The sequence below is a fragment of the Elephantulus edwardii genome, unplaced genomic scaffold, assembly GCF_000299155.1.
Source record: "Elephantulus edwardii isolate Elephantulus edwardi_28Jun2011 unplaced genomic scaffold, EleEdw1.0 scaffold00021, whole genome shotgun sequence".
NCBI classification, from domain to species: Eukaryota; Metazoa; Chordata; class Mammalia; order Macroscelidea; family Macroscelididae; genus Elephantulus; species Elephantulus edwardii.
The window spans coordinates 27409395-27419892 of record NW_006399771.1 but is presented as its reverse complement, the minus strand read 5'-3'; positions in this window follow the sequence as shown (position 1 = coordinate 27419892).

The following is a 10498-nucleotide window of genomic DNA, read 5'->3' as shown; positions in this document are numbered from 1 at the left end:
ACCAAGCTACTCCTTGGAGGCAAGGATTCTGGGGCTTTGTCTGACATACTTTGGACATGTTGCCAGGAGGGACGGGTCGTTGGAGAGAGACATCATGCTTGGGAGGGTCGAGGGACAGCGCAGGAGGGGAAGACCCTCTATGAGATGGATTGATTCAGTGACTGGGGTAATCGGGATGGGTGTGTCCGAGGCAGTGCGGTTGGCGCAGGATAGAGCAGGGTTTAGGGCTGTTGTACATAGGGTCGCGATGAGTCGGAAACGACTCGACAGCACATAACAACAACAATAATCCGACATGTAAATATAAGAAACAAATTTACTAAAAGTGCTGAAAGGTCCCAGCAGCAATAGCAAAGTTCACCAAGCTTTGCAGCAAACAACAAATGCTGGCAAGGCTGTGGAGAGATTAGAACTCTTATTCGTTGCTTGTGGGAATGTAAAATGGTACAGTCACTATGGAAGGTGGTTTGGGGCTTTCTAAAAGAGTTGGAAATAGACATACCATTTGACCCAGCAATTCCACTATCGGAAATACACCCTAAAGAAATCAGAGCCACGACTCAAACATATTGCACACCCATTTTTATTGCTGTTTTATTCACCATAGCAAAGAGATGGAAGCAACCCAAGTGCCCATTAGTAAATGAATGGGTAGAAAAACTATAGTACATTTACACAATGAAATGTTATGCAGCATCGAAAAAATGATCTTATAAACATTACACGACATGGGGAGACTCAAGGACATTCTGCTGAGTGAAATATCCCAGTCACAAAAGAACAAGCACTATATAACACCACTGTTATAAAACAGGACAGACATAGGGAGACTAGGGAGAGAATGGAGAAAGAGAGGTTAGATAAGGAACCCTGCATTGGAACAGATGAGGGGAAGAACTGACCAAAAATAATATAAGATTAGACATTACATGTATGACAATAATCTAGAAAAGGGGTGCATGGGAGAGGGGGATACAAATGTGCAGCAAAGAAAAAATATTAAAAACACTGAAAAGCCCATTTTGTAAAATACATATGAAACATCCTAAGACATTTTGTGAGAAGGAAAAGGGATTATATGCTGTGAATGGACAGAATTAGTCCATTTTTAAACGGGCATCAGTTGTTCTTTCATTTTTAGGTGGAATTTGACAAAAATGGTAGGAATACATTAATTGGGCAGGTGTAGAATTTAGTAGGCTCCTTAAGTTTATAGTTTCATCATAAGGGTTAGTCATAAATGATTCTTTTCAGAACATTTTTCTGGTGGTCTGGAAAAGAGTATACAAAATATATGAGAATTGTTTAACAGATATGACTAAATTTAGAAGCATTAAAAATTAATAAGGTGAAGGTATTTGTAGATGATAATGCAAACTCAACTTCCTTTCTTGATCACATCTTATACTAAAAATCTAGATCAAGCAATACAGAGTTATAACAAGAATTGGCAGCTTTGGAAAGCAAAGAAAGATCAACAAAGAGTCAGCTCTGACTTGATGCAAAGTTATAACAAGTGTTACATGGATATCATAGAGCTCTACACTGATTTTAGTCAATAGATTTGAAATACAGCTCAGCATACAAATGTTTAAAAACATCATAAGTGATGAATATATTTAATAAGCCTTTATTAATATTCACTACTCATTCATTAATATTCACTACGCCATTTCTAAAATGGGCAGGTATGAGCTGAACTTTTGTGGAGTAGGGATAGATAGTTGGATGGATGAATAGATAGTAAGTATGAATACACACTCCCACACCCCAACAGAAAAGAGATCTTCTCCATCCTGTTTTTTTTCTAAGAAATAAGATTTGGAGGTAGAAAACCTTAAGATAAAGCCAGGAAGGTGGCCTGGCTCCTTTTAGCAGTGTTAACGAGCTTTGGTTTTTATCTTGATAATTGGAGGAAGATTGTCCCAGTTCCCCAGGCCTGAATATTCTTTGAAGAGGCATGTTTTGAGAAGGCTAGACCACATCCTGAAAAGGTGACTAGATGACCAGATCCTGATAAGGCCCTGGGCCTTGTCACATAATGACAGGACCCTGGGCCCCAAATTCCTGAGTAAACTACCATCCCCTCTAAATCTCCTTAACAGCCCCTATAAAAGGAAACTGCTTTTATCTGCCTGCACGCAATTCTGACCTACTCTGCACAGTAACTTGGAATCCGTCTCAAGTCTGCTTAATAAAGGCCTGTTCACTACTTGGGACCAGATTGGTTTTTTCTTTCTCTCAACTCTTTTTTTTTTTCTGTCTAACAATAGTGACAGTGACACACATAGACAGGATTTTAAAAAATATTTTTTAAATGCACAGAGGAGTCAAATGTGTACGCCTCCAGAAAAAGTAATATAGAGAAAGGAACTGTATTATTATGTAGTGTGGAGTTGGAACTGACTAATAACTGATTCTCCAGTGGGTTTTCAGAAGCAATAAATCACACAGGAGAGAGATTACTTATTTTTCTCTGTCGGAGCAGCTGGTGGATTCAAACTGCTGGCCTTTGGATTGGTTGCACAAGTCCCTACCACTAAGTCACCATATATACTAGGAGAAAAATCAGTCAAGAACTCAAGACCAGAGGTACAGCAAAAGGTCAAGCTAAGAAACTAGATGATTACTATGAGGCACATAATCTCTTTAATGTAAAATTGGTAGGACTTGGTTATTGATTAGATATTATAAAAATGGATGCTTCCAAATTTGTTTTACATACTACAAGGAAATAATGGTACCGTTAAGCCAGATCCGAATTTAGGAAAGACAGAACATGATTTTGTTTTGTTGGTATTTGATTTTGGTTTTGTTTTGCTGGTCATGAAAGTATTGTTCAGGATAGGGGTATCTTCTGGCAAAAAAAAAGTTTCAGTGGAATAATGGGAATATGCATAAATTTCAGTGAGTGAGAACAAATAAAGTGATAAAGCAGCGTTATAGCACTCTCATTGCTATAGAGTCCTAACAGACTTGTAGCTGACTGTCCATTGGATTTTCATGGTTGTATATTTGGCAAGGAGAAATTGCCCATCTATCTACTGGAACCCCTGGTGTGTTCAAACCCCTGAAGAGGTACAATCTTTGAGTTAGCAGCTGTCTGTTGACTAAATCAAACTATGAGAAGTAGTGTCTGGAAAGAAAGAGTAAGTTACATATATTACAACTCCGCTTCATCACTCCAGGTTTCTTTCAAAATCAAGTCTAATGTGAAATAAAGAGGTGATGTAGTTCAAATGGAAATAGCCTTCTTGGAAAATCTTGCATGAGGTCTTCCCACATGGAAAAAAATCAAACAGGGTGATCTTCAAGTATATATTGAGCTAAGCAGAATATCAACATTCACCCTGAATAATAAAAGGCAAAACTGTCAAGAAAACTAAGCAGCAAGAATAATTTTTTAAAATGATGGTCAATCTCTAATTTAAGATCATAAGTAGAAGCATGTGATGCTACTGTTGTTGTTAGGCACTGTCAAGTACAACTCCTAGTGACCGTATGAACCATAGATCTGAACCCTGTCCTATCCTAGGCCATTTTCGTCATCTCTGACACATTTGATCCCGTTGCTGTAATCATGATGCCAATCCATCTTGTTGAGGCTATTCCCCTTTTTTACTGACCTTTTTTATGTCACATTTCCAAATATGATGACTCTTTCCAAAAAATAGCCTCTCCTAACAATATGCTCTAAGTATATGGAAATGAAGCTTCACCATTCTTCCTTTCAAAGAATCATCTGACTGTACTATTTTTTGAGACCTATCTGTTTGTTCTTTTGGCAGTCCATGGGACATTCCATATTCTTCTCCAACACTACAGCTCAAAGGTATCAATCAATTCTTTCCCTGTCATCCTTATTCATTGCCTACCTCTCAGAGGCATAGCAAATGACTAAAATGACTGTGACCTGAATGAACCACATCTTAGTCTTCAAATTGACATCCTTGTTCCTCAATACTTTGGAGAGGTCCTTGAGAGCAGACTTGCCCAGCGCAATACATCTGATCTCTTGACTGCTGGTACCAAGGGTGTTGGTTGGGAATCCAAGTAAGATGAAATAGTTTACAATTTCAATCTTTTCTCCCTCTATCATGGTGTTGTTTCTTGGTACAATGGTGAGGTTTTTGTCTTCTTGATGTTGAGATGCAATCCGTATTGAAGGCTGTAGACTTTGGTGTTCTCCAGCAAGCTTTTTAAGTGCTCACTTTGAACAAGCAAGTTTGTGCCATCTGCATAATGCAAGATATTGAAGCAAGTAGTCTTCTTAAAATGATTTTATTGTTTCATGCAATTATGACAACTCTAATACAAAAAGAATCATCGCAATTCTATAGGCAAAGAATATGAACTACAGAAAAATAGTCTCTGCCCCATTTGAGAATATCACTTTTCAGATTAATAACAAGGTACCCTAGTGGTAAGGAATTGTGCTGTCAACACAAAGCCACCCAGTTTGACCCTGCCAACTGCTCCACAGGAGGAATATGGGTGATCAACTCCTGTGCAATTTACCGCTTATGAAAACCTACTGGAGGGTCAGTTATGAGTCAGGCCCGACTCTACAGTCAACAACCATCTTTGTGGTTCCATTGCCTGTCTTGTAGTCTGTACACTAAATCACAAATGTTAAAGAATAATTTAAAGCAAAGTGGGTAGGAAGAGAGAATATGGGTAAAGAAAGTTACCTATGAAGTAAAGGGGGCTCTGGTGGGTCTGGTAAGGAGTTGTGCTGCCAGACCACAGAGGGTTCAAATTCTCAAGCTGTTCCCTTAGGATCTATAGCCTCTGAAAACCTGCTCAAGGGTCAGCTGTGAGAAAGTTCTGGCTTGCCAGTATGTAACAGCAATAATTTTTATATCTCTTAAATGGCTTTGCTAAATTAAGGTTATGAGAAGACCCAAACTATCTAGCTTAGAACAGAAGGATGCTCTTGTGGTTTAGGTGTTAGGAAATATGCTTGTAATCCAAAGGTCAAAATTTGAATCCCTCAGCTGCTCAGTGGGAGAAAGATTGGCAATATCCCATACAACGTACTGCCTCCAAAAGCTAACTGGAGGGTCAGCTATGGGTGGGTTCTGACTTGACAGTGCCTAACAACAACTTATATTAAAGGATTTATTAAAATGGTCTTAAGCGGTCTTTGTAACTCAGGCTGCTGATATCCAGAGTTGTTACCTGGTGGTATGTAAAACAAATTTGTGTAACAACATCCAATCAATAACCAGGTCCTACCCATTTTGTAGGGAGTTCTTGTGGCTTGGTGGTAAGGAATTGCACTACCAATGCAAAGGTATGCCGTGCAAATTCACCATCTGCTCCTCAGGAGAAAGATAGGCAATCAACTCCTGTGTGATTTACTGTCTATGAAAATCTGTAACCTCAACTGCGGCTCATTTCTGACTCACTGGTGCACAACAACAACAACAATTAGTTTTATATTAAAGAAGTTACTTAAATATGCCACATAGTGATCATTTAGTTGCTTAGTTCACACCTCTATTGTGCCTCTAATCTTGAGTTATTTATTGGGTAAAGTGTTGTTAGGTACCATTAAGTCAGTTCCCCTCTAAAGAGATACTGTGTACAATAGAGCGCCTGGTTTCAGGTCTCTACCATCTGCACAACTGATACTTCCTCTGAGCCACTGTGTCAGTCGATACAAAATTAGTCACAGAAATTAGTAGCCCCATTTATATAAACAGAAGTCAGAAGACATAATGGAAGAAAGGATCCTATGTATAATAAGAACAGGGGAGAGAAATATCTAGAACAAAGAAAAAACAATGCAAAACCACACACAGACAAACAGACACACTCAAAAAAACCCATTAATATTCCTCCTGAAAAGAAGGTTCAAAAGTGAAAAAATATAAAATATTCTTGGATAAGGGAACGCTGGTGACTTAAAGGAAAGGAGTTGTGCTGTCAAGCCAAAGACCTACAGTTCGAATCCATCTGCGTTATGCAGATGACACAACCCTGCTTGCTGAAACTGAGGAGGACCTCATGCACTTGCTGTGGAGGGTCAAGGACTGCAGTCTTCAGTATGGACTGAGGCTCAATGTCAAGAAGACAAAGATTCTCACCACTGGACCAATTGGCAGCATCAGGATGGAGGGCAAAGAGATTGAGATTGTTCACAGCTGCAGTTTGCTCGGCTCTACAGTCAACACTCTTGGCACCAGCAGTCAGGAAATCAAAAAGTGTATCACGATGGGAAAGTCTGCTGTTAGGGACCTCTCTAAAGTACTCAGGAACAACGGTGTCTCTCTGGAGACTAAGGTGCGCCTGATACAGGCCATGGTATTTGCAATCGCTTGTTATGCATCAGAGAGTTGGACAATGACTAGGGAGGACAGAAAGGAGAGTTGATGCCTTTGAGCTGTAGTGCTGGAGAAGAGTACTGAATGTACCCTGGACTGCCAGGAAAACAAACAGATTCATCTTGGAGAGGATTAAACCAAGCTACTCCTTGGAGGCAAGGATTCTGGGACTTCGTCTGACATACTTTGTACATGTTGCCAGGAGGGACAGGTCCTTGGAGAGGGACATCATGCTTGGGAGGGTGGAGGGACAGCGCAGGAGGGGAAGACCCTCTATGAGATGGATTGATTCAGTGACTGGGGTAATCGGGATGGGTGTGTCAGAGGCAGTGTGGTTGGCGTAGGATAGAGCAGGGTTTAGGGCTGTTGTGCATAGGGTTGCTATGAGTCGCAAACGACTCGATGGCACATAACAACAACAACAACAACAACAACAGCTGCTCCACAGGAGAAAGGTGAGCAATCTTCTCCCATGCAATTAACTGCCCCTGAAAATACAATGGATGCCAGTAATGTGGTAACTGGTCTAAGAGTGCTTATCCTAATCCTGATTCATGAACATAATGGGATATAACTAGAGATGGATATCACAAAATTTAAAAAAAAATGCACCATTATTTAATTACCACATTACATAATTACTATGTGGCACAGCACAGAAAATTAGGACTTCGTAAAATTGACACATTTATTTAATCACCACAGGTTTCATAAATGCATTCATTAACAACAAGCCTTCCAGTCCATTTGGTGGGGCATATACACTTGCATCAATATCAAATGCAAGCAAAATATTCCTGAAGAGGATCCAACAATAACCGCCAGAAGTTCATGCAGGGTTTAGAAGTGGCCATGGCACCAGGGATATCATTCCTAATGTCAGATGGATGCTGGCTAAAAGAATTGAAGTTGTCAACAATTTTATATTTTGCAGATCAACAATCAACACCTCTGGCACCAACAATCAGAAAGTCACCAGACATATTTCTTTGGGCAAGTCTGTTGTCAGGCACCTCTCCAAAATGCTGAAGAACAGTGATGACTGTTTGAAGATTGAGGTACTCTTGATTCAGGCCATGTTTTTTTTTTCAGTCACTGGCCGCACATCTGAGAATGGAACAATGAATAATGGTAACATAAGAGAAATCAATATGTTAGTTGTGGTGTTGGAGAATAGTACCAAATATGTTGTGGACTGCCAAAAGAAAAAAAACGATATCTCTTGGGAAAAGTGCAGCCAGAGTGCTTCTGAGAGGCAAAGAGGGTGAGGCTTCATCTCATACTTTGAGCATGTTGCCAGAGGGTGCTATTCTTTGAAGGGGGACCTTATGCTTGGAAAGGTGAAGGGTCAGTGAAAGAGAGGAAGACAGTGAGATGGATTGACACAGTTCCTGCAGCAATGAGCTCAATTGTGTCAGAGGTGATCACAGGATAGATAGGACAGGGTTCAGGCCTGCTGTTTACAGGGTCATCATGAGTTGTACTTGACTCAATGGCACCTAACAATACAACAATTATATTGTTTTCAGGGGTCTCTGGTGGCCTAACAGTAAGGAACTATGCCAACCCAAAGGCATGTGCTTTGAATATACCAGCTGTTCTGTGGTAAAAGATGGACAGCTTTCTTCTGTGCAATTAACTGAAAACTCACTGGATGGTCAGCTATGAGTCAGTTCTGATTCAATGATAAATAACAACCATCGTCTTTCATTTACTTTACAGTTATTTTTGGTGTTGTTATGTACTGTTAAATAGGAAATGTCTCATAGTTGATTCTCCATTAGGCTACAGAGGCAATACATTGCATGGGAAACAGGAGGAGATTGCCCATGTTTCTCCCTAGGAGCAGCTAGTAGATTCAAAGTAAGACTCATTGGATTGTTAGCATAAATCCTTACCAGTATCAACAGTCAGGAGTTCAGAAGATGTACAGCATTGGGAAAATATGATGTCAGGGACCCCTCCAAAGTCCTAAAGAGCAATGATGCCGTTTTAAAGACTAAGGGGCGACTGTCAAGCCATGGTTTTCCCAATTAACTGCTATGGATCTGAGAGCTGGATAATGAATACAGACGACAGAAGAATTGATGTCTTTGAGTTCTGGTGTTGAAAAAAAATATTGATTATCCCAATAGAACAAACAGACATATCTTAGAGAAAATGCAACCAAGTTCTTTTCAAAGACATGAAGTTCATCGCATGGAAGGAGAGGCCCAATGAGCTGGATTGACACGGTGCCTGTAACAATGGGCTCAAGTATGTCAGAGATGATGAGGATGGCACAGGATAAGTCAGGGCACAGATCTGCTGTTCACAGGGTCACTATGAGTTGTACTTGACTAGACAGTACACAACAACAACAACAACAACAACATCTCATTACATGAGAGTAACAAATTTATGTGAAACATGTTTTTTCACATAACATATTTTCCTGTTTTCCAAGATCAACTGTCTGTTGTCCAGTTGCTGGGTATAGCAAAGTGGTATTAAAATTTGACTTTTTAATCTCTTGTAGGGACTGTAGCCTTGCTGTGTACCTTCTCCAGCTCCTTAGTAATGACATATTGTTTCAGTATTGTTGTTAAGTACCATTAAGTTCACTATAACTCACAGAGACCTTATAAACAACAGATCTGAGCACTGTCCTAGCCTACTCCACCCTCACAGTCTCTGATACACTCAAGCCCATTGTTACAGTCACTGAGCCAATTCATCTTATTGAGGGTCTTTCTCTCTTTCTCTGACTCTTCACCTTTCTCAGTATGTCATTTTTCAAGGACTAGCCCTTTCTGACAACCCACCTAAAGTATATGAGATGAAGTTTTACCATCCATGCCTCTAGGAAGCATCCTGGCTGCATTTCCTTCAGGACAGACCGGTTTGTTGTTTTGGCAACCCATAGGCTAGTCATTACTCTTTTCCAACACAATTAAAAAGCATCTATTTTTCTATCATTTTATTCACTGTTCAACTTTAGATGTTGTTGTTATGTGCCATTGAGTCGCCTGCGACTGATAGCAACCCTATGTACAAGAGCCCTAAACCCTGTGCCAACTTAGCCATCTCAAATGCACTCATTCCCACCACTCAGTCACAGAATTAATCCATCTCATCAAAGGTCTTCCTCTCCTTCGCTGCCCCTCCACTCTGCCAAACATGATGTCCCTCTCCAACGAACAGTCACTCCTTGCAATATGCCCAAAGTATGTCAGATGAAGCTTCAGAATCCTTGACTCCTAGGAGCATTCTGGCTTCACCCTCTCCAGGACAAACCTGTTTGTTCTCCTAGCAGTCCATGGCATAGTCAACACTCTTCTCCAACACCACAGCTCAAAGGCATCAATTCTCCCTCTATCATCCCTGTTCACTGTCTAACCCTCCAATGCATAGCACGTAATTGCGAAGACTACAGTCTGGATCAGGTGCACCTTTGTCTCCAGCCTGACGTCGTTGTTCTTCAGTACTCTTGAGAGGTCCCTCACAGCTGACTTTCCCAATGCAATTTGTCTCTTAATTTCCTGGCTGTTGCTACCAAAAGTGTTGACTGTGGAACCAAGCAAACTAAAACTGTTAACTATCTAAATCTCTTCACCACCTATACTGATGCTGCCATTTGGCCCAGTGGTGAGAATCTTTGTTTTCCTGATGTTGAGCCTCACTTTAGATGTATATGAAGTAATTGAAATGACCAAGGTTTGGATAAGGTCATCCTTGCTCTTTAGCACATTGAAGAAAGAGATCCTTGACAGCAGACTTTCATAATGCAACAAATATTTTTTTTTAAAAAAAATTTAATGTAAATTTTTCATTTTATACTGGTTTACTTACAAAGTTCATTTACATTGTTTTTTACACTGGATTTCCCCATTTCTTTAACCTACCTCTCCCTCCACCCATCAAATGCAATAAATCATTTTGATGTCTTGACTGTTGTTACCATGGGTGTTGATTATGGATTTAATAACTTCAATATCCTTCTATCACAATGTTGCCTATTGGTCTATAGGTGAGAATTTTTTGTTTTCTTGGTATTGATATGTAACACCTATTGACAGCTGTATTCTTTGATCTTCTGTAGTAAATGTTCAAGGCCTCTTCACTTTCAGCTAGCAAAGTTGTGTCATCTGCATAACACAAATTGTTTGATGACTCTTCCCCCAAACTTG